Raw genomic sequence first — 20,893 nt, 5'->3', positions numbered from 1 at the left:
TTAATCTCCAAGGCCTTGTATAAAGCTGAACTAGTCAATTTGCAATTAAATCTTATAGGATACAGCAGTGATACTCGTTACAGAAAAGGCATTTTATAGTCAGCAATCTTATTTTCAACTAACAGGATGACACAAAAGTCACAGTTCACAGAAGTTTTATGTCTGTTATTTCATGCTGGAATAATGCTGCACAAACCAATTAGCCAGTATAATAATGTCAGGGTATACTTAGAGAAAAAAAAGGATCTCGAAAAATGCCTCTGACTTTCTAATATTTATAATGACCTGTGTATTACTGCGACAATAGTCTTACATTTGATGGGTTACTCTTTTGGAGTGCTAAGAAATAAATCTCATAAGGCACTAAGACTCTATATGATTAATATAGGATGGTGTAGCTACTGTTTCACAAATAACATTTTTCTTACAGTTGAAAAAAAATGGCCACAGTTCTAGAAAAACCAAAACTGAATAAAAACTATTAAGATTAAAGATTAAAATCTTTGCAACGTAAGTCCCTCAGATGATTCATCCATTAAGGTAAATAGAATGCAATAAATGAGAGAACACAATAGTTTTTTCAGGCAGTTGAATTAAGGCAGCAATGCACTGAGGGTAGCAGGAAGGTTCTTCATATCCATGAATGCTTGTTAGCATGACCTGGGGGGTTTTTTGGTTTCTTGGCTTTTTTTGTTGTTGTTGGTTGGTTGGTTTGGTTTTTGTTGTTGTTTTTTGTTTGTTTGCTTTGTAGGGGTTTTTTTGTTTGTTCATTTGTTTGTTTTGTGGGGTTTTTTTTGGGGGGGTGGTTTTTTTTCCTTTTTGTCTTTTTGTTTGAAAGACATCTCTCTCATTCAGGAGTATCACAGAAAAGGGAAGGAAAATGGGAAAGGAAGAAGACTGAAAGAGTGATGAAAGATTTGAAGGTAGGTGAATTTACTGCCTTAAATTTTGCTAAAAGTTCTGATTCCCAGAAAACTTATTTTATCAGATTATTGTAGATTTCCAGGTAGCTAAGATCTGGATATATTTTTGCAGAGGAGTGATGAATGTTTGTAAAGCACATCTATTATTCAAAACAATGAATAAGGATGCCACTAGATTCTCAGAAAACCACCAATTCTTGCAAGATCTACTAAAAATGAAGTTATAATATTCAGTTACATTTTTACAATGGCAAGTGAGTTTCAAAAATTATAAAACTAAATAAAGTGTGTAGGAAACTGTCACATGGCAAATCTTTGTCCTGTGACTACGTGACTTTTCTAGGAAGTTTTAAAGGTCTTCATAGTGCTGCATCTCTCTAAGCAATCTCAGTATCTGCAAGTATGAATGGAAAAAATATTTCACCTGACTACTAGCTCCTCTCTTTCTAGTCAGTGTGGAGGACATTTTCAGTCAAAATCTGTAGATAAACCTCATTTGGATATTCATATTGTCTCTCTCTTATCATGACAAGGAACTTACTTTAGACTTTCACTGAAAAACATATTTACATGACAATTTCTAATCATATTGTGCTATGATAGAGCAGGGACAATTTCCCACGTTTTAAATATTTGACACTGTTTTAATTGGCTGACCATTTCAGTTTCAAATTTAAAAAAAACAGTAATTTTTTATGTATTCAGAAAGGACAGCCAGGTATATTAATGAATATTAAAGAAGTCTTACAGCAGGATGTATATGTTCTTTTCAACAGAGACCGACAAAATAAGTTGAAAAAATGAAATAAAATTAAAACAGTTTTCAAATATAGAATTATAGAGGAGGAATTGTATTTCATTCAGCAGGAGGTTTATACCTTCATTTATTATTTTCTTTAAACAAAAATGAAAATATCAGGCTTAAAGAAATTAAAAAAAAAAAAAAATGGAAACATTGCTGTGAAATTACCAGACAGCCCATCTTTCTTATGGCTTGTGGAGCACAAGAAGAAAATGGAAATCAGTCAGTGAAACATTAATTTCTACAACTAGGACTGAAATAGTAATTTCCTAAACTACTGCTGATGTTCCAGAGAACTAAGGAAACCATGTACACGTTTTTCCTTAAGTAGTAAGGTAGTTAGAGCAGAATAACTCCCTTTTCCTTGTGACTAGTTTCCTTTATTTTTCATGCATTACGTGGAAATGAACACAACTAGGATAAGAAAATTAAAAAACCCAAATTCATCAGTGAAAGACAGAAACATTGAAATAGTATCTGTGATATTTAGGTGACATTTCCCAGATTAAAAATGCAAATAAAAATGTTAGGCAAAAATATTTTCATCTAAAAAGGAAAAACTCTGTATGGATTACTGTGTATAGTTTTTTTAGTATTCATTAAGTTTAGCACTACATGCTCAAAAGTCAACTAAGACAGAATGTATTATGTCTCTAAGGGGAAAAAATGTTGGTTTTTCATGTGATGCGATTTCCTGTTCAGTATTTGAAACTCATGTTTGACTTGCAAATGTTTAACTAGACATGAGATTCAGTTTTTTGTTCTTGAAAATGAATTATGAATTTAACAATTTAAAAATAATTATGTCTCTATAAATGCTTTTAAATTCTGTATTTGTCATCACTGCTTATTAGATAGATACACAAAGTTAAATTTCCAAGTTTAATTTAGAGATTTTTTCATTTAAATACTTTGATTTTTAAAATACTGATTTAATAATCTGTCTTTCATTAGGCCTTTATAAGTACTGATATTAAAAAATATTTTACAGTGGAAGTGGTGGGGAAGGAATAATTCTTAATCCATGCAGTACAAAGTTTTGCATTTGGTCTACAATATACTGTTCTTGTAAAATGGAAAGAAGCTAATTCCATATTGGTCTTATATTGTATTTTATTTGTGCTTTATTGCGTTAATTTCATATCACATGTTGGGAAATGGCAGTAAAATAAAGCATTTTTCTCATACCCATTCTAGGAGAAAAAAAGTAATTTGCAACAAAAAAGATGATCTAGTGACAAAGGAAAAAATTGCATCTATCTTTAATATATAGTAATTTCAACAAAAAGCTTTGCTAGCAGATACTGAAAAATTCATTAAGAATCTTGGCACAACAAGTAGTGGCTATTCAGTGGCTACATCAGAGGTAGGCATAAACTATCCATGAATGGCTTTTTTCTATCTACATGATACTAAATAAAAATCAGCTTTTCCAAAATAATATTAGAAATATTAGAAAAGATAACCTCGTATAAAATCTCCTGAGTAGTTGGAGATTTGAGATGCCAAGTTCTTGCTATAAACAACCTGTCTGAATCAAGCATGTTCCATCCAGTAGCATAGTTCTGACGACCCCTGAATGTGACTTACTCCCAGTGCAAAGCAATTTAATGCTTTACTGCACATAGAACAGTATATATGAATACTTGGGGGAAAAAAAAAGCCCAAACAGATTAATTACTGACAGGTACATTTGAATATGACTGCTTCTAGCCCTTGTCTGTAGCCAGGCAAGATTGTTTCACCTCAGTTAAACGATAGAGACACATGGCAGGCTGCCTCTGCAAGTTCTCGTTAGTCAAACCCAAAGCCTCCATTGCCCATTAGGGGAAAAGTCTCCCTATTATTTAAGGAAATGTGACAGCAATGGAGGTGAAGTTTTGGCAGGAAAGTCACCAGTGCATTACGAAGCTTTTTGCATTCTACAACTTTCACCAGCCTCTTTCCACTCTTTTATCTGACAGCTCAAATGCCTCAGGGTTGTGGTCGTGGCAAAGGTCAAGAACATAACAGCAGGACTATAAAAAGAGATTCTTTCAGGGGGAGAAGCTGCCAAACACAAGTTTACTGAGCACAAGACAATGAGATGAGAACTCACATCTCAACAAATTTACCTAAGTAGTTACCATTACTTCTAAAAATACATAAAGAACCATAAAAATTATTTAGAACTTTTACATATTCTCTGAAGTCTAGTAAAACTAAGGAATATTAAAATACCTGTTATAACATAAATATTGGAAAGCATCATTTATGTTGGGAACAATTGTAAACATGCATAAATAATAAGTAGTCTGTTCCAAACTATTAATTTAAAATATTAATAAAATATTTATTACTTATACCTAGATCACTTAATTCATATACAAATGTGTGCTTTATTAAAAACCCATTTACTTCAGCATGATGCTTAATTAAAAAAGAACCTGAAAATATGTTCTTCCTTTAATAAAGACAATGTTTACAATGTTACAGTGGTTGAGTTTAAAGCTAAGAAGTTTGCTATGTCTTTAATTATTTGCAATCAGTGGTAGTAATAAGGTGAATTTGAATTACCTGTCACAATATCCAGTAGTACTCTTATCAGGTTAAGGAACAGGTTGGGTGTCTGACTGAAAAAGTCACAAGGCAAATTCCTGTTGAAACAAAGAAGACAAAGTATCTTAGCTTCCTATTTCTTCAAATATTAATTTTTACACATACACATATTCTGTGTGTGCAAGGAATAAAAGAATTTAACAAGTATGAAATAGTTTGTGCATGCACATTTATTCAAATATGAGTTTGGCAATAGATCAAAGTGTCTATTGTCAATACCTGGCTCCTATTATAATGCACACATCACATAAAATCATACTCAAAAGCAAGTCATCCATTAAAAATTGTTAGGCTCAAACACCAATGATTTTAGATATATGTGTAGTTATATCAACATTTTGCATTCTTCAGATTGTATATTAAAACATATGATACAAGCAAGAGTGGACTGAGCTCAGACAGATAAATAGTTTTTCTTTTTAAACTGGTTTTATAGGAATAACTTTTTCAACTGGTCCCCAGCCATATAGATACCTACTAAATATATTGCTGGATGAGACAAGTAACATCATATTTAGAGACCTGTGATTCTTCTGATTTTCATTTTTAGATTTCATACATCTATTCAAAACTGGGTAGGATGTCTACATTGGAAACCTTGGATGAAAAATTATGTATGTTCCCTTAAACATATATCTGTATTGTTCTGTATTGTTATGACTGCTAGTTAAGGAGACCATCTAAGGAAGTATATTCCATTATTCTATCTTTATTTATTGTGCATTCAGAAAAAAATAATAATAATTGTAAAGTATTAATAATTAATTTAAATTTGAAATATTGTCATAAGCGGTTTCAGGAAAAATAGCTGATTTTGCAGAGAGAAATTTAATTAATTTATCTTGAGCTTTATTAGCAAGAATTGATTTCTACTGCATTGCCTGGCAAATTTGTTATCTTAATTTTATATGTATACACTTCAGTATCTGTACAATCTAAATGGAACTTTTGGAAAAGTTAAAAACAATTTAACCAGAGCGACCATTACTGTTAGAATTTGCTGAAAAAATGTTTATCAACAAATTAGGTGCCCTGGAATCTACAATTACTGATAGCAATATGCAGATTGATTAGTCCTATTCAGTTGTAAAACTTCTTACAAATGCATGTTGCTTTCAGTGCCTTTATCTTATCTGCAATACCTTAAGAGAATTTTTTCACCTCTTTGCTTCTTTTGTAGAGCTGATCCTTTCTAAGAAGTATACTTGAAAAAAACACATTTATAGCACATGCTCAGAAATTCCTGGAAATGTATTTCAGGTATTTCAATATTCTAAAATTTAAAAATTGTTCATGTGCCTTGTTTATCCTTGAGTATCATTAATCTATTTTCACAGTGCACATTTTATGCTGAGTAGACTAAAATGTGTTTAAAAAAAGGACAGATTAGACAGATTATAAATGTTTATATTTTTTAGTGTTTGCACATATACATTCAGATATTCATATATTCCTTAAAAAGATTTTACTTCACCAAATATGTCACATAACACACCTTCTTATATTATATAGGCAAGATCCTTACTTCTATGCCAAGAAATATTTTGGGAATATTCCACACTAATAAAAGCAGGAAATTCTCCTGCAGATATCATATATTACACACATTTCTGTATCTATGAATAGCTCTACCTTTATTTTTCTATCTATCTTTGTATATGTGAAAACATAGGTATGCATATAACTAACTTCAACAGGATGTGGAAGAAGCAAGGGAGTACTATCCCTCTCCTTTTCCTGTCATCATTAACATGGCTTTGTCTGGCACACTGTTTCCTTGTCTGCAGTAAATGCACACTTACCCCACTCACTGAAAGTACTGTTACACACTTTGGAAATGTCTGAAGCTGATCTCTTTGGACCCTGCTACTTACTTATTTAGATTAAGATAATATGCCCTAGTCATTCTTTTATGTGATCAATGGGGAATAGGTAGCATGCAGTATCACTGACACAAGAATTTGAATATTTCCCCTTAAATCTTGGGTTACCAGAAGACAAGAAAACAATGGACAAGACAATTATTTTCAAAGGTAGTCAGCAAGATGGAAACAATGCCAAGCAAAATACTAAGAAGCAAGGAAGGTTCTCTTGGGAAAAGAATGTGCTGGAAAAGGCAGCAAGAAGAGCTGTCGTGGAACCTGATCCCCTCAATGGAGGTACAGAGGAAAAGAGAAACAAAAGATTTACACAGAGAAAGCAGTGAGACTGGTGTACTGAGCAGCCTTCAGAAGAAAAAGGAAATACAGCACTGGCAGAAAAGCAAAGGTTTACAAAAACTGTTTTAAAGAAAGTTTTGATAAGTTGTACCTAAAATGTTACAGATTGAAGAAAAAAGTGTTGGATAATTATCTAAGGCAGTAATAACAATGTTCAGAGTAACCAAATATAACCAGAGGTAAAAATAAAAGACATAACATATTAAATAGAAAGTATTTCTATCTCTAGAATAATTTGCATTATTCAAAATCAAGGAAGTAAAGAAGTTCCATTTTTTGCCAAAGAAGATTTCACACACAGAATTTCTTAAAACACTTAACTTGTTGATAAACTGTAAAAACACTGGAAAAAAAGGCACAAAATCCTACACAAGGTAACCTGCTCATGTTGTTCATATTAAACCAGATATAAAATTAGTTGAAAAATTTTAAATGTGCTTATAAATATTTCAATCATAACCTTTTTTTGCCCCATACAGATCAATTCATGTCTTCAAATAGGTAATGCATGGTTATTGCCAAGACTCTTGAAAAACATTTTCCTAGGTTGCAACACAAAGAAAAGAGATATGCAACTGTGATCAATGGCTAAAAAATCAACTTCTCAGTTATCTGGTTCAAGAACCAGTGCACATCTGATTTGCAGCTAGCCTTTTAACAATAGAAGTATAATCTGATAATAGGGATGTAAGTCACCCTTACCCACACCGACTGTTGTGACAGATTTGCTTGAGACCAGAAGCCACACCCATACCTGTCCCATTTTGCTTCATCTACTCAATACTACAGAATTATTCAGCCTCTTTCAATGCATACCGTAGCCTAACATTGAACAATTAGGCCTAGTGTTTGAAAAAAATGCCTTTAGAAAACTGGAGGTGCAAAACATAAGCATAATCTAGAATTTCTATGTATATCACCAGTTCAGTAAAAATACTTAAATTGTGTGTTATAGGCATTTAGAGAATTGTTACAAGATTTATATAAATTATATCCAAAGCAGTCATATGGTCCAATATTTACCTGATGGGTTGACCTCATATTGCTGCCAGGTGATCACCCAGCTGGTCTCTTACTCTCCTTTCTCAACAGGGCATGGGGAAAAATTAAGATGGAAAAGCTCATAAGTCGATGAAAAGATTGACAGCTCACTTATCCATTACCATCATGGGAAAAACAGACTGGATTTGGGGAAAATTGATTTGATGTATTGTCAATTACAATATGATGGTGACAAACAAATACCTTCAGTCCTCCATTCTGCTTTTCCACAGGCTCAACTGCACTCTGTCATTCCCAACTCCTCTACCCGCTCCATGTCCCCAAGCAGTGCAAGGGGAAGGCAAATGAGCAATCAGTCCACAACAGCTCCCCTCTTCCTCTCCATCCTCCTTATACTTTTTCTCTGCTCTGGCAGGGGGTCGTCCTTAGGCTGAAGCATGTATATCTGTTCCATCATGTCCCTCTTCTTCAGGCTGCTGGGAATCTCTGCTCTGCCACCTGAAGCAATTCCTGTCCCTCCTTCACTGACCTTGGTGTTTGCAGGATAGTTTCTCATGTATTTTTGCTGCTTTCCACTGTCCATGTGGCATTTTGCCCTTTCTTAAATCTGTTTTCTCAAAGGTGCCTCCACCTCTGGGGCAGGCACAGCTGTGCCCTGTGGGGCTGCATTGGAGCTGGCTGGATCCATCTGTGTCCGGCCTGGGGCAGCCCCTGCCTCTCTTCACGAGGGCCACTGCAGACCCCACTGCCAGCACCAGTCATGGTCAGTCATGGTCATGCCCTAAAATATTATCTTTCTTGTTTAGCTCATGTCACCAAAGATAGATCTTACACACTGGAAACTGCAGAGTGAGGTGGGAATTGCAACCAGATTTCAAAAAAGTTGCATCCTTGTGCTGCATAAAGTAAATGTAAGTATTTTTCCTGTCTAAAGAACTTTAATATGTCAAAAAGTGTGGAACCTTTGCCTCTCACCTTGCTGCACAATTAACTTCTCTCTACTTTTATAATTTCTTTCACACTTCATATACCAAATTTCCCATTGTTCCTTTACAGCTGATTTTCTGATTTCACATATTTGAGGAGCTGAAACAGCAGTATACAGGATAAAACTGAGTAAAAAAGCATTAATTGAGTTCAGGCATTAGTAACACGGATAGTCTCTCTCATCTGAGGCTTCCTCAAGTATCTTGTCTACAATTACTTCCATACTAGGAAAACATTTTCCAACAAAAGTGTTGAAGTCAGTAGAAAGGCAATTTTAATTTCAAAAGCATCTTTTCCATTTTTCACTGAATTTGCAAAGAATTCTTCCTTCATATTTCCCCAAACTCCATATTCAATGCAGTTTTCCATACTGCCAGCCTGCTTTGTCTCAACTTCAGTTAATTTTTTCATGACTACCTGCATTGCAAATGCAAGAAGAACTGGACTCCACATCTTGAAGATAACCATTTCTGATATCTTATATTAGTGATACAATGAATTATCCTTCTCAATAGATCCATCAGAAGTAAAATTATAAAAATGACAAATAAAATTCCTGCAAACCTCATCAGTCTCAGTGAAGGGAAAACATACCTAAAACTGTAAAACTAAGAATTTATTACTTAATTTCTATTTGAGCATTACTATGCCATAGAGAAGCATTTACAGTTTGTAGAGCAGTATGATTTCAAGGACAAAAGGTGTTTCTTCTATAAAAAAAAAAAAATAAACCTAGTCAGAAGTATTTACAATATTATGCTTTTGCGATTAATACCGAAAGCATGACTAACTGTAATACATACTGCAGAAAAGGATTAATTCAAACTTATAATTCAGTTAGGAAATATCATTTAGATCAAAATTAAAACTTAAAGAATAAATCATCATTAAAGTGACAACAAGTAATAAGATATAGTGAGGTAATTCTCCAGTGATTTTAACATGTCTGATACAGTGCAATAAAAAATAAGCCTCAATTATCAGAAGAACTACTATTCGTGGTGAAACTTTGACCCTATTTGAAGAAGTTTTACTACAATTTTTGGAATAAATTAAAGATGACAGAATCATAAAATACATAACTTCTGGCAATTTGTTAGAGGAACCACAATTTTTTATAATTGTCAAATCTTTAACTATATTTGTGGCAATATCATCAATCATAAAGATTCAGTTTGGTATATTTACAAATGAATAGTACCTGTTATCACAGTTATTTTCCATTTTCTGCTAGCTGGTAAAAATTAATTTCAGATAAGGTTGTATGAAATGTGTATAACAATATATAAACCAAGATGAAATCTAACTTTGATGAATTCAAGGTATTCCAGGAAGTCACATAACAGTCTGCCTAACAGGACTTCATTCCATAACTAGGAATAAGATCTTTCTCGCTTTTTTTTTTAAAAATAAAAACATAATTTTATTTTTGAAAAACATAAATAAAAACTAAAACTGAAACAAAAATATCCCTGAAAATATAATTCTAGGGTTAAGGGAAACTGAATAGATTCTGTGTTTGAAAAATACTGTAGTAAAAAGTACTTTATCTGTGGGAAAAAAAGCCAGTGGGCTGGATTAATCTTTCTTCATGGATAAATATGGGAGATACCAAGAACATCATGTTGAGTAAGCTTCATTATCTAATAAACCATGGCTGCATGTTCTGAACACTTTTTTTATGATACATGCAGTATCCACCTGCAAGAGGGAGTTAACTCACAAAACTGTTCTTAATATCAGCTAAACAGCCGCTCATATTTCAGTTTCAAAGGTCTGAACCTTACGAACAAGCATACTAGAAGGTTGTGATAACAGATGAAATTTAAGCTTTATGATGATATTATTCAAATTTTATGATGATGTGTCTCAGGGAACAAAAACAACAAAAATTTGTGCATGTGTATACATTAAGAAAGGTTACTGTCCTCTTTCATGTCCTCTTGTAACTATGTTGTAAAATGTCAAAAGTGCTAAAAGAGGTCAGAAAGAGGTCTTGAAGGTATGAAGAAGCATAACTAGCATTCTCATTCACATGAATTCTAAAATGAATTTAAAGCATCTCAATTTCAAGGTTCAAAGAATAGAGGAGACAATTTCAAGAAATCAAAACAAGAAGTAGTAAAGAGGTAAACTGCATAACTTTTACTCTCTCTCAGGTAATGTATTCTGCTGTTACATTATAAGAAAGATATTTCATCTTCAGGTAAAGTTGTATGGTCAGCTTATTGTCACATTGCTTTTTTATTCTTACACATCTGAATATAAGATTGGGAAGAATGACTGAAGAATAACATTTCTCACACAGGAAAGTGGACGAAATATAGGCCTTCCTCCCCTGATTTCATTGTTAGAATTTGAAAGACATAGAGCAGAACAATGGACTGTCATTTTTGCAAAAATCATAGTTCAAAAACAGTCTAAGCAAATGGCAAGAAACCTGGTAGTCTTAAAAAGATGAGAGAGATTACTTCTGGCTGAAGATTCCAAAGTGGGTGATCAGGCTCACGATAGCACAGTTCTTTTTTGAACTATGTGTGAAAAAAGGCATCCTTTTCTTTGATGCAATGCTCTAACAATAGAATAACTAAAATATTGACGATTTTAAATAATAGGAATTTATTAAAATCATCAGAGAACTCCCCAATGTTTCACTAATATCAGTGACCTCAAAGGAAGTCATAACTCGTATGTACCCACTCAAATATTCATGATTATGCAGTGATCTTATTTAATAATTTGCACAATAGAGACTAGATAGTCTCTCCCTAGAGGTTTAAAATACAAGGGTAAGGATCTGACCTGGTGAGGGGAACCAGGGTCTCATAAAACCCTGGAGTAACTGTACAGGTCTGTGGGGATGGACTCAGGGTGAAGCTGGGTCAGGACGTCAGCCCACAGGTTGGACTGAAATGAAACACTTTTTTCACAACTACAGATAAAATTACACTTGAACTTTTGGTAAGCCCAACTGAGATAGGCTGGAAAAGAAAGAAGCAAGGAAAAAAATACAAAAAATTAAAATTAAAGGGGTTCAGTAACAAGATAGAGTAGCCAAAGAAAAGGCAAGGACTGGAAATTATACCAAGACAAGAAAAGAACCTCTGTGGAAGGCAAAGGAATGAGCTGTAAAACCAGAGGGCTGGTGACTGACAAATTAGTTTTTTCTGCATATAGAGCATTTCAAATATGATGAGAGTTCTCAGTGGTTTGAAAGCTTTGTTTTTGCATGAGTGCTTGGAAACCACTGAAGTAAGCTGCACAACCCCAGTATTTTGGATGCTCCTGTCTGCACTATGTGGGAAAACAGGGTGCTCTGCTGGAGTGGGTTTTTCAGTTAATTTTAATCTGAAAGTAATCTTGCTTTGACTTGGCAGTCAAAACCAAACACAATAAATGAGAAGGTTCAGGAGGGTTGTTGCATTACTACTCCAAACTAAAATGCTAATGATGATTGATCTTCTGTCGGATATAAATGTGGGGGAAACCAGAACTAGTACTAGACAAACGTTCTCATCAACATAACTTTTCCCTGCATTTCTGTTGTAGGGCAGTCCCTAGAGAAACTATGGACTCAGTTCATCTTCTAAGAGCATGGAATTTCCTCACTGTATTCAAATATTGGGAACACATACTGGCTCAAGGTCATGAATTTTGGAGGGCATAATAAAACAAAGCATATTCAAAATCAGCACTACTTAATGTCTTATCACATACCATAAAACTAGATCATTTAAGTTCAGAATGAGATGAATGCAAAGGGACATCAATTATCTCAAATACATTAAAGAAGAAATAATTGATTAACCAGATAGAAAAGTTGCAAAATTGACACAACAAACACAGTAATTTTAAAATAAGCTAAGCTAAACTATCCACCTAATGAGATATATTTCCTACTCTTTCTACTCTCCACTTTTGCTACTATTCAGTTTAATGTCAGCAGTGTATTACTTATGAATATGCCATTATAAGCAGCATACACAGTTCTACTGCCAGATAATAAAATAATGAAGAAAAATTACTGTTTCTCTTTCTCTACCTTTTCTTTCAACTTTCTGTTAAAAAAGCAAGACTTCTACCAGGATAGTAATTTTTTAAAATATCAATCAGCAAAACCAGAACCACAAAGCTATAAACCTAGCACTTACAGAACTACAGATGATTTTTTAAATTACTCAGTATGAAAAAAAGCACTTCTGTATGCTTTACATTATTTCAGAAAAAATGTGTAGTTAGCTGAATGTGAGACACTTTTCTTTCCCTGAAAAAAATTAGGCAGCTATCTAAGGAAGTAGACACATATCACTCCTTCACGGTAAATTAAATTTTCTGACCTCAAAAAAACAAGACCCAAAGCAGATTGATACATTCTTATGCAAAATTAGGAGAAATCTCATAAATAATATAGTGTGGCTTTTTGAATGTCATTCCTATAGTTCTTTCAGAGAAATTATATGTAGAAAATTCATGCACTGATTATATAATTTTTTGAGGTTGCTTTACTTCGGTTCCTCTCTGAAAACCTTCTATTTTGTTCCTCTGCCCAGCAGTTAAGAGTATGTGGGGAGAAAGGGGTTGAAAATGGAAGATTGGTGAAAAGAAAGAAAAGTAAGCTGGTTTTAGAATTTTCTTTGCTGAAATACCAACCTTGCATCTGGGAGATGCTAAAAATACTCAGCGTGGGAAATTCACATACATGTGTTTGTTTCAGGTGGTTTTCTGTCTGCTGAAAAGAAATGGAAGTCTCTCAAATCAGCTAACAGGATGCTGTTAGAGACATAAGCATTTTTCCTATAGGCTTGGCCCTCCTTGTAAGGGAGGAAGGGAGATAAGAAGTTTGGAGATTGTAAAACAGCCTTGTGAAGGACTGTGCCTGCATCAAGACCTTTTTTTTTAATGTGAGGCCAGGCAGGGTTCTTGCACTTTTTGCCCCTGCTAAGTTGGGGTTAACTTAGCAGTGCATGTGTCCCCATTCTGCCAGTGTAGTGATGGAATAAATCTACTCTTTGCACTTCAGGTGTGGATTTTGGCCATCGTGGTTACCTGCAGATATTCAGTTCACACAGTATATTTTATATAATGTTCCAGAGACGGCTGCATTTTAGAATTCGATTAAACAATAACCAACATTCCACTTTATGTACATTTGAAAAATATTTTGTAATTAAAAGTGTTTTGGACATGTGAAATAATACACAACTGATTGTCTAAAATGAGTTTTGGAAGACAAGAAAATCAGATACGGTATTTCCCAATAGGAAAAAGAAAGCAGAACATGTTTTTTTATCACTGTCTCCATTATCCCTTATTATTTCTAATGATCCTCTCGTTTATTAGTTGTGAAGTCTAACAAAAACTGAATGTAATTTAAAAATGTAACGTTGAGGAAAAGAGTTGTTCATATCATGGTAAAATTTGAAACAAAATATGATTTTTCTGAATGTAAAGAATATTTTCTTTATTGCTTAGCTGTAAAATGCAGGGAATTTTTATAACATGGGGATTATATTCAGCTTTATGTGTTACCTGTTTATTTAAAGTAATATATTTTTTCTGTTCAGAATTCCAATGGCCCAAGAAGGAGGTAATTTTAGAAATACTACGGAGCAAATTATTTTAGCCAGTTGTATGGGGCGGGAGGGGAATCAAAAATGTCAATAATATTAATACTTGTACAGATACCAAGAAAACTTGCAATTCAAGTAAAAAATGTTCAGCTTTATATAGATATATGTACATATATGTTTAGAGACACTACAAACATTCTGATGTTAAGTATTTTACTTTGTCCGTTAGTAAACTAGACATCTGTCCTTTTCTTATATTTGGAATTATTTTTTTTCATTTGTAATTTAATTGTAATACTCAAAATGTGTTAGTTATATTTAGATCACAAATAAATAAAAAATATATACTTTTTTTCTGTTCTTCCCCAAAACTGTCAGCAAATTGATAGATAGAAGGAGAACTAGCCTCAAAAATTCAAGAAAAATACCTACAGAGCCGGTGCTTTGAAACAATTTTATGGGATATTCACTTTTTGAGAATGACTTCTGCTTTCCAAGTAAGGAAATGCCTGCTTTTCAGCCTGGGGTTAGCCAATGCTTTAGATAGATTCTTGTGCTTAATGTTTCTCATTAATTAACTCCAGGCATACCCTGTGGGAATATTAGGTACCTAGACTCTCATTAGTCAACAGAGTGAGGGTAGAGTATTTGGTCTTCAAACTGTTTTGCAAAGGAGGCTACTTCTCTTCACAGAGCAAGGTTATTGCCTGCCTACAAAGAACATCTGCTTGCTAAGAGAGTATATCGTTCCCCAATGTCCAACTCTTGAAGCCTGAAATAGAATATAGCTTGCTTTATAATCTTTGAAATTGAGAAAATGTAACATTTTCATATTGAATTGACGGTACTTTTCAGAAACATCAAAAATCTTTTCGCAGTCATCAAATCTATTCCGCAAAAGTAGTGTATACAGAAAAGATGTATGGACATTCAATCCCAGTCAAATTTGCTTGTAGGATTTCAGCCAAACTGATGGAATATACAGACTTATCTACATTTAAAATAATTTTTCAAAATCCTCAAAAATTATTTAAGCAAGAAGTACAGCTATTAAGAGAAAATATGTGCAGGTAATTCAGAGATGATGAGTGTATTTCTGTACATCATTGGTGCATTTTCTTTAAAACTGTGAATGTTCTAAATTACTTAAAGGCAAATTTTGTTAGTTTTAATTCTGTACAATAAGCTTTTTGAATTCTGTATTCAAATCCCAGATGGAAGGGAAGAAATTCTTAAATCTCAAATCCTACTGGACGTGCAGAGAAGATAGCATATCTCTCGCAACCAGCTAGAATGATGTGGATTTATTTATGCATATAGACACAGATTATTAAATATAATTATCTATCTAGACATCAGCTCCATCTCACATAGTTCCAACATTTTAATTGGAATTAAGACACATGAGACTGTGCCTTATTGATTCATTAACAACTGCATCAAGTGTACTGTCAAGCATAAGGCTAAAGTTTGCATACTTCCAGCCTCCCGAGAAATTTATTAATAAATCGCTTCTAAAAAACTCAGTGTAGGTCATTATTACAATATGGCATAGAATTATTGCTTATGGCTTAGAGAAATAATACATAACAACAACTTTGGAAAATCTTCCAATTATTGAAAACAATTCTCAGGGAGGAAGGTGACAAGTGGTAGAAAAATCAGGTGACCAAACAGCGACAAGGAGCTAGCAGCCCCCAAGGCTTTACCATGCTTAGGCTGTGAGGGTAAAAAAACCACAGGGACTCCTTTGTTCAGGGTCCCTCTCAGAAACGCCAGCTCAGGCTCTTATTCTCTTATTTAGGTATTGCACCAAGATTAAAGTATTTTAAGGATCAAGATGTCTGAGACTCTGTTATGGAAACTTGGTGCTGAGCTGGTGAGGAAACCTTGTGTGACTGAGTGTGGTGTGCAGCTGTGAAAGGGCCTTGGTCCCAGCTCAGGTGGTGCCAGTGTGACTGCCAGAGTGGCTCCAGGTCAGCTGGTCAGGGAAGTTTCCTTAACATGTAAATCCACTCTCAAGACTCCCCTAAATGCAGGTTTACACAGACAGGTCCACTGCCTGCCTGATACCCTTGCCTGGACCTTGGAACTACTCCCAGCTTGTCCTGCCTGAGCTTTGCTAGCAAACCGCACAATATGCAGGTTTAGAGAAAGCAAGATACTTTGCCCCCTCAACAGCCAGCACCAGGCACATGAGCTGTGAGCCACAGTTGCACTTCTATCATCAGCGCTCAGGCCCTCACTCATCCCAGTCAGGCCAGTCTCTCCCAGTGGCTGGTTTTATGGGACATGCATTGTTGTCTCCCCTCTGATAGATTGTCAAAACCCTTATCCAACTCAGTGGTTGCCACTGAGACCCCTCCTACCTCTGGCAGTTGACACCCCTGGGGCTCCTACGCCCTGGACGAACCCTCGTTGATGACACCAATTCAACTCACAGTGACACCCACCTCACCAGTAGCTGGCACTAGTCTTTTACAGTACTCAATTGCACAAAACAGATGAGATTACACGAAAACAGATTTAAGAAAGGATTTCAGATTAGAGAGGTAATCAGATGCAGGACTTGGTCACACAGGTGTACTGACATGCAGTATTTTACATGGAATGGGCACTTTTTATATCCCTGATTCCCTTTCCCTAAATATGCCCTAAAACACTTTGCAGAGCTTCACAAATCCCCTAAAAATTCCAAAATCCTCAAATTCATCTTATTTTCCCTTTTTTATCAGTTGCAAAGACTACATAGCCTTCTCTAGAGCTCTACATGGGATTTCGTAAAGGTCTACCAATAATTAACCATGGATTTTTGCACTCTGCCATTGTTTCTGTTACCCTTTGTTGTCTAATACGTTTATATCTCCCTGTGTTCTTATTTAACACTGCCCCATTTACTTATTACTCCCTTTTGCATTGAAACAGCCTATGATTATCAGACAACCTCGATGAAGCAGATGCTTTCACCTTTAACATAATTTTACTGCTCTATTTACTGAATTCCAGATTACCCATCTGCTGTTTTGACTTCCACCTCTGACAATAATTCTCAATACAAAGCCACCAAAGGAAAATAAATTTTTGTTCAGCAGAGGAGACAGTTGCACCTGTCTCTTTATGAATAACTAGGTAGCATCCTTATCACCATCCACCCCGTTATTGTTCCTGGTTTATAACCTCTCCACATTTTATTACTGCTTTCTCAGTGCTCATAGCATACAGACATATAGTCTGTTAGTATTTAAATCTGTTATGCAAACACTGACATTTATCATTGGCTAAGTAACTTGAAAAAACAAAGGCAGCACCATTTTTCTGTATTTCTATAGGTATTTTCTCATATCCCATTAAAAAGCTAATACCTTCTGGATGCCAAAGGGTCAGACAGAACAATTTCACCTGCAGTTCCTTTGTGCCTTTTTCCCTTCATATGTATCAACCATAGGCTCACTTAATGAAACTCTTCTTTACCTTATCTCACCCAGACTTTGTATCACCTTTCTGAATCCAAGACTTCTGTTTCAAATGTCCTTCACTGTTTGCATTGTTTTTATCCAATACTCTCTCAAATAATCTTACCCTTCATTTTTTTCTTTCCAACAGAAAGAACTTCAGAGGATAGCATATACAATCCATGAATTAATGCAACAAAATACACTTTGCAGAAGAGATATCTTGATTTATTTTTCAGTAGACTATTTTTTATTTTGTTAATCGTGTCTTTTACACTGTACACAGCCCTGATTTTACAGGAAAGCCATTTCCCTCAGTGATTTGACAAATCAGTCTTGAAAAAATGCTTTTAATTACTCTGTTTAATAGAAAAAAGTTTCTTTATGCTATAACATTGTAGAAGCAGCACAATGAACAATAGTAAAAGAAAAGCAAAACCACTGAAACAGTGTGAATATAAGGAGGTAACTGTACAGCTAACATGAAAGTCATTTTGTATTAGTAATTGTAAAATGTCCCTCAGTAAGGCGTTTTGAAATTCATATCTTAAGTTACTATACAATGATTTCTCTTGTTGACATGCCCAAATTTCATATCTTTGCTTAGGGAGACATCCAGGGCTTGTTTTGTTTTATTTCTTTTTAACATCAACAGTTACCATAAAAATGATAGCTCAGTGGAACAGCCACGTTAACTCATTGCTAGGTCTGGGAGAAGGAAAGAATATTTATACATCTGCATCCTTTCTGTTATTTCCTACAATCTTGGTCTTATTCATCCCATCAGACCCTCTGTTAATCAAAACCAACACCCATCTGGATAGCATACTGAAATTCTCTCCCTATGGAATCCCAAGTATAAAAAGTAGGATACCATGGTTACAGCTTACTTGTTGCGGAGTGGGCATGGCAGCCAACATATATTCACTTATTGAAAGTCAGAAATAATCATAAATCCTGCAGCTGACGGTAGTTTTGGGGGTTTTATTCTCTAATTCCTTAGCTGAATAATGTTATAGAATTTCATAAATTTTTCTCCTTAACATTAATTTTTTATGAATACAAAAAGTTATAAAATATTTGTTGACAAAAGATTGAGGGAGTCAAATGTATTTTTAAGATACTGTTTTAAGGATCTTAAAATATCAAAGATATTCACATTGGGCTGGACATATGACATCCAGAGAAGGTTTTTTTCTTCAGCAATAACTAATGGAGTTCAGACCAGGCAAGGCGTTTAAGATGTTGCTAGATATCTACATTCAGTCACGGATATTACACTCAGTGTCTCATGGATCAGAGATCATAGTCACAGATGGGTGAGAACACGAGTGTTCCTGTAAAATTGGAGTTTAAGGAAAAACTGAAAATGGACTTTAAGGAAAAAAAAATTGATCTGCACATATATTAATTTTTGAGGTTAAGGAGTAAAACTAAGAGAACCTTCTGATCACATATATTATTTTATTCCATATTCTAATTCTTATGTGCACAAATATTATTCAGCATACACAATTAAATATTCTTATCAATGAAACATGTTACTCAGGTCACTGAAAAGAGTATATTCAGCAGTACTTCAGTCAATGATCATATACCTGATTGGCAGGTATTGTCTAAGATTTTGACAAAATTGTGAACTAAAGAGACATGAAGACAAAATTAATGTGCAATTTTGTTACTAATCATTATTTCCCTACTAAAATTATGGCAGCAATTACATGATCAACTACTCTAGTTTTCTAAATTATATTAAGTGTTACACAATGTTCAAGATAAATAGTATGGACTTTTAATATAAATCTTCAATTTCCTATAAGCACATTTCCAAATGAAAACTGTAAATCTCTCTCTTTATTGCTTTGTAACTTGAATATATTTTTAAATCAAAGTCAGAAGTCATAGTAATGCAAAACTCAGGATAGAGATTTTCATATGACAAATAGTGTGTAATTGTTGAAGCCCTTTCTTGACCTGTCACAGGTCAATACCAAGGTACTTCTAAAGACTATCCATTGTAATGTCAAGAAATGGTCCCCTAGTATTCAGGACAATATTAAGTTATAGAACCAAAATTGCATATTCTATTTCCATATTCAATCAGGAATTTGAATCATAACCTTGTAAGGAACAATAGTTACTGTGTAATCTGATTAACTGTTGTTTGTTGGGTTGTTGGGGGATTTTTTAAGTTTTCAATTTAAGGATTTGGAAGAATACTCTGATCTTTATTTACAAATAATCTATGAACAAAAGAAATCACAGCAATGAAAGGTGCAGTAAAAATCTATTTGGCTAATCCTTCCACAATCCTGACATTGTTAATAAAAGCCATCAGTTGCTTGTCTAAGATAACAACTGGGTAATAATAATAAAAGAAGTTCAGTATTTGGTGACGGTGCTGTATTACCAGATCAGCATAATGATTCTCGCTAGTCATGAAAGAGAAGATGAATCACTAGAAGAAAGGAAATCCATACATTAAATATCCTGTCTAAACAGGAGATTAATTTAAATATATATATAGTACATATATATTTAATCTAAACACACAACTATGCTGTTCAGTGAGTTCAATAAGCGTAGTATGTACAAGATGAGGTTATTTGAAAGAACAGAACTTCTAGTTTCCATTTCACCTGCTGTGACACTTCACATAACACTTTGAAGAGATAAAGAAAAATAACTCATTTTCACACGTGTTAGCAGAATTTAAATGGTTAGCATTGATGTTTTTTTCAAATTTTCTCTTTTGTCAGAATTATATTCAACATGGATAAAAGGGTCAGGTTAAACTAGAAAAAAACATTTTTTCCCTCCCCATCCAAGAAGCTGTAATTCTCTTAATATTTCTCTATATCCTTTGACATACGTCCTAGTTAAAAGCATTGCTTTTAAGAATCTGACGCACTAAGGTTTTGTAAGCTAGATATAAGTAGCAGAGCATAAGAAACACCTCAAAATACAAACTTTTATGAAAGGATTTTTTTAAATCTTAAGGATATGAGAGTTGCTATTCTCTGCATCTCCTCAGAATCAATGGTTTGGAGTTCTCCTTCTGAAAAGGAATAATCATTGTAAGATGACTGTAGCATAGTTGCTAATTTCTGTACTGCAACTGCAGCACCATTTTGAGGCAGAAATGTCAATGGGGTTTATGTAAATATGCAGATACATATGTGCATGTACACATATCTGTAGATATATTTGTATACATATGCATGTTTCAATATAGACATATAGAGACATATATAGGGTTTTACTGTTGTTGTTTTATGGGTTTTGAAGTCTTTGGGTTTTTTGGTCTGTGTTTTTGGGTGTGTTTTTTTTTGGTGTCAGT

At 34.2% G+C, this 20,893-nt stretch overlaps 1 protein-coding gene across 9 annotated transcripts in view; it reads right to left on the bottom strand.

The window, feature by feature from the left end:
• MGAT4C (MGAT4 family member C) overlaps positions 1-20,893 on the bottom strand; it is a 337,651-nt gene that overhangs the window by 171,861 nt on the left and 144,897 nt on the right. For 8 of the 9 annotated variants that reach the window (XM_048301684.1, XM_048301691.1, XM_048301682.1 and 5 more), the window contains one exon: positions 4,282-4,361. The gene's annotated coding sequence lies outside the window, so the exon portion shown is untranslated. Of the gene's footprint in view, positions 1-4,281; positions 4,362-7,565; positions 7,618-20,893 lie in introns of those variants that run through there. The other variant, XM_048301685.1, reaches the window with a different exon arrangement.

The sequence above is a fragment of the Corvus hawaiiensis genome, chromosome 4 (genome assembly GCF_020740725.1).
Source record: "Corvus hawaiiensis isolate bCorHaw1 chromosome 4, bCorHaw1.pri.cur, whole genome shotgun sequence".
NCBI classification, from domain to species: domain Eukaryota; kingdom Metazoa; phylum Chordata; class Aves; order Passeriformes; family Corvidae; genus Corvus; species Corvus hawaiiensis.
This window is presented reverse-complemented; position numbering and strand designations above follow the sequence as displayed.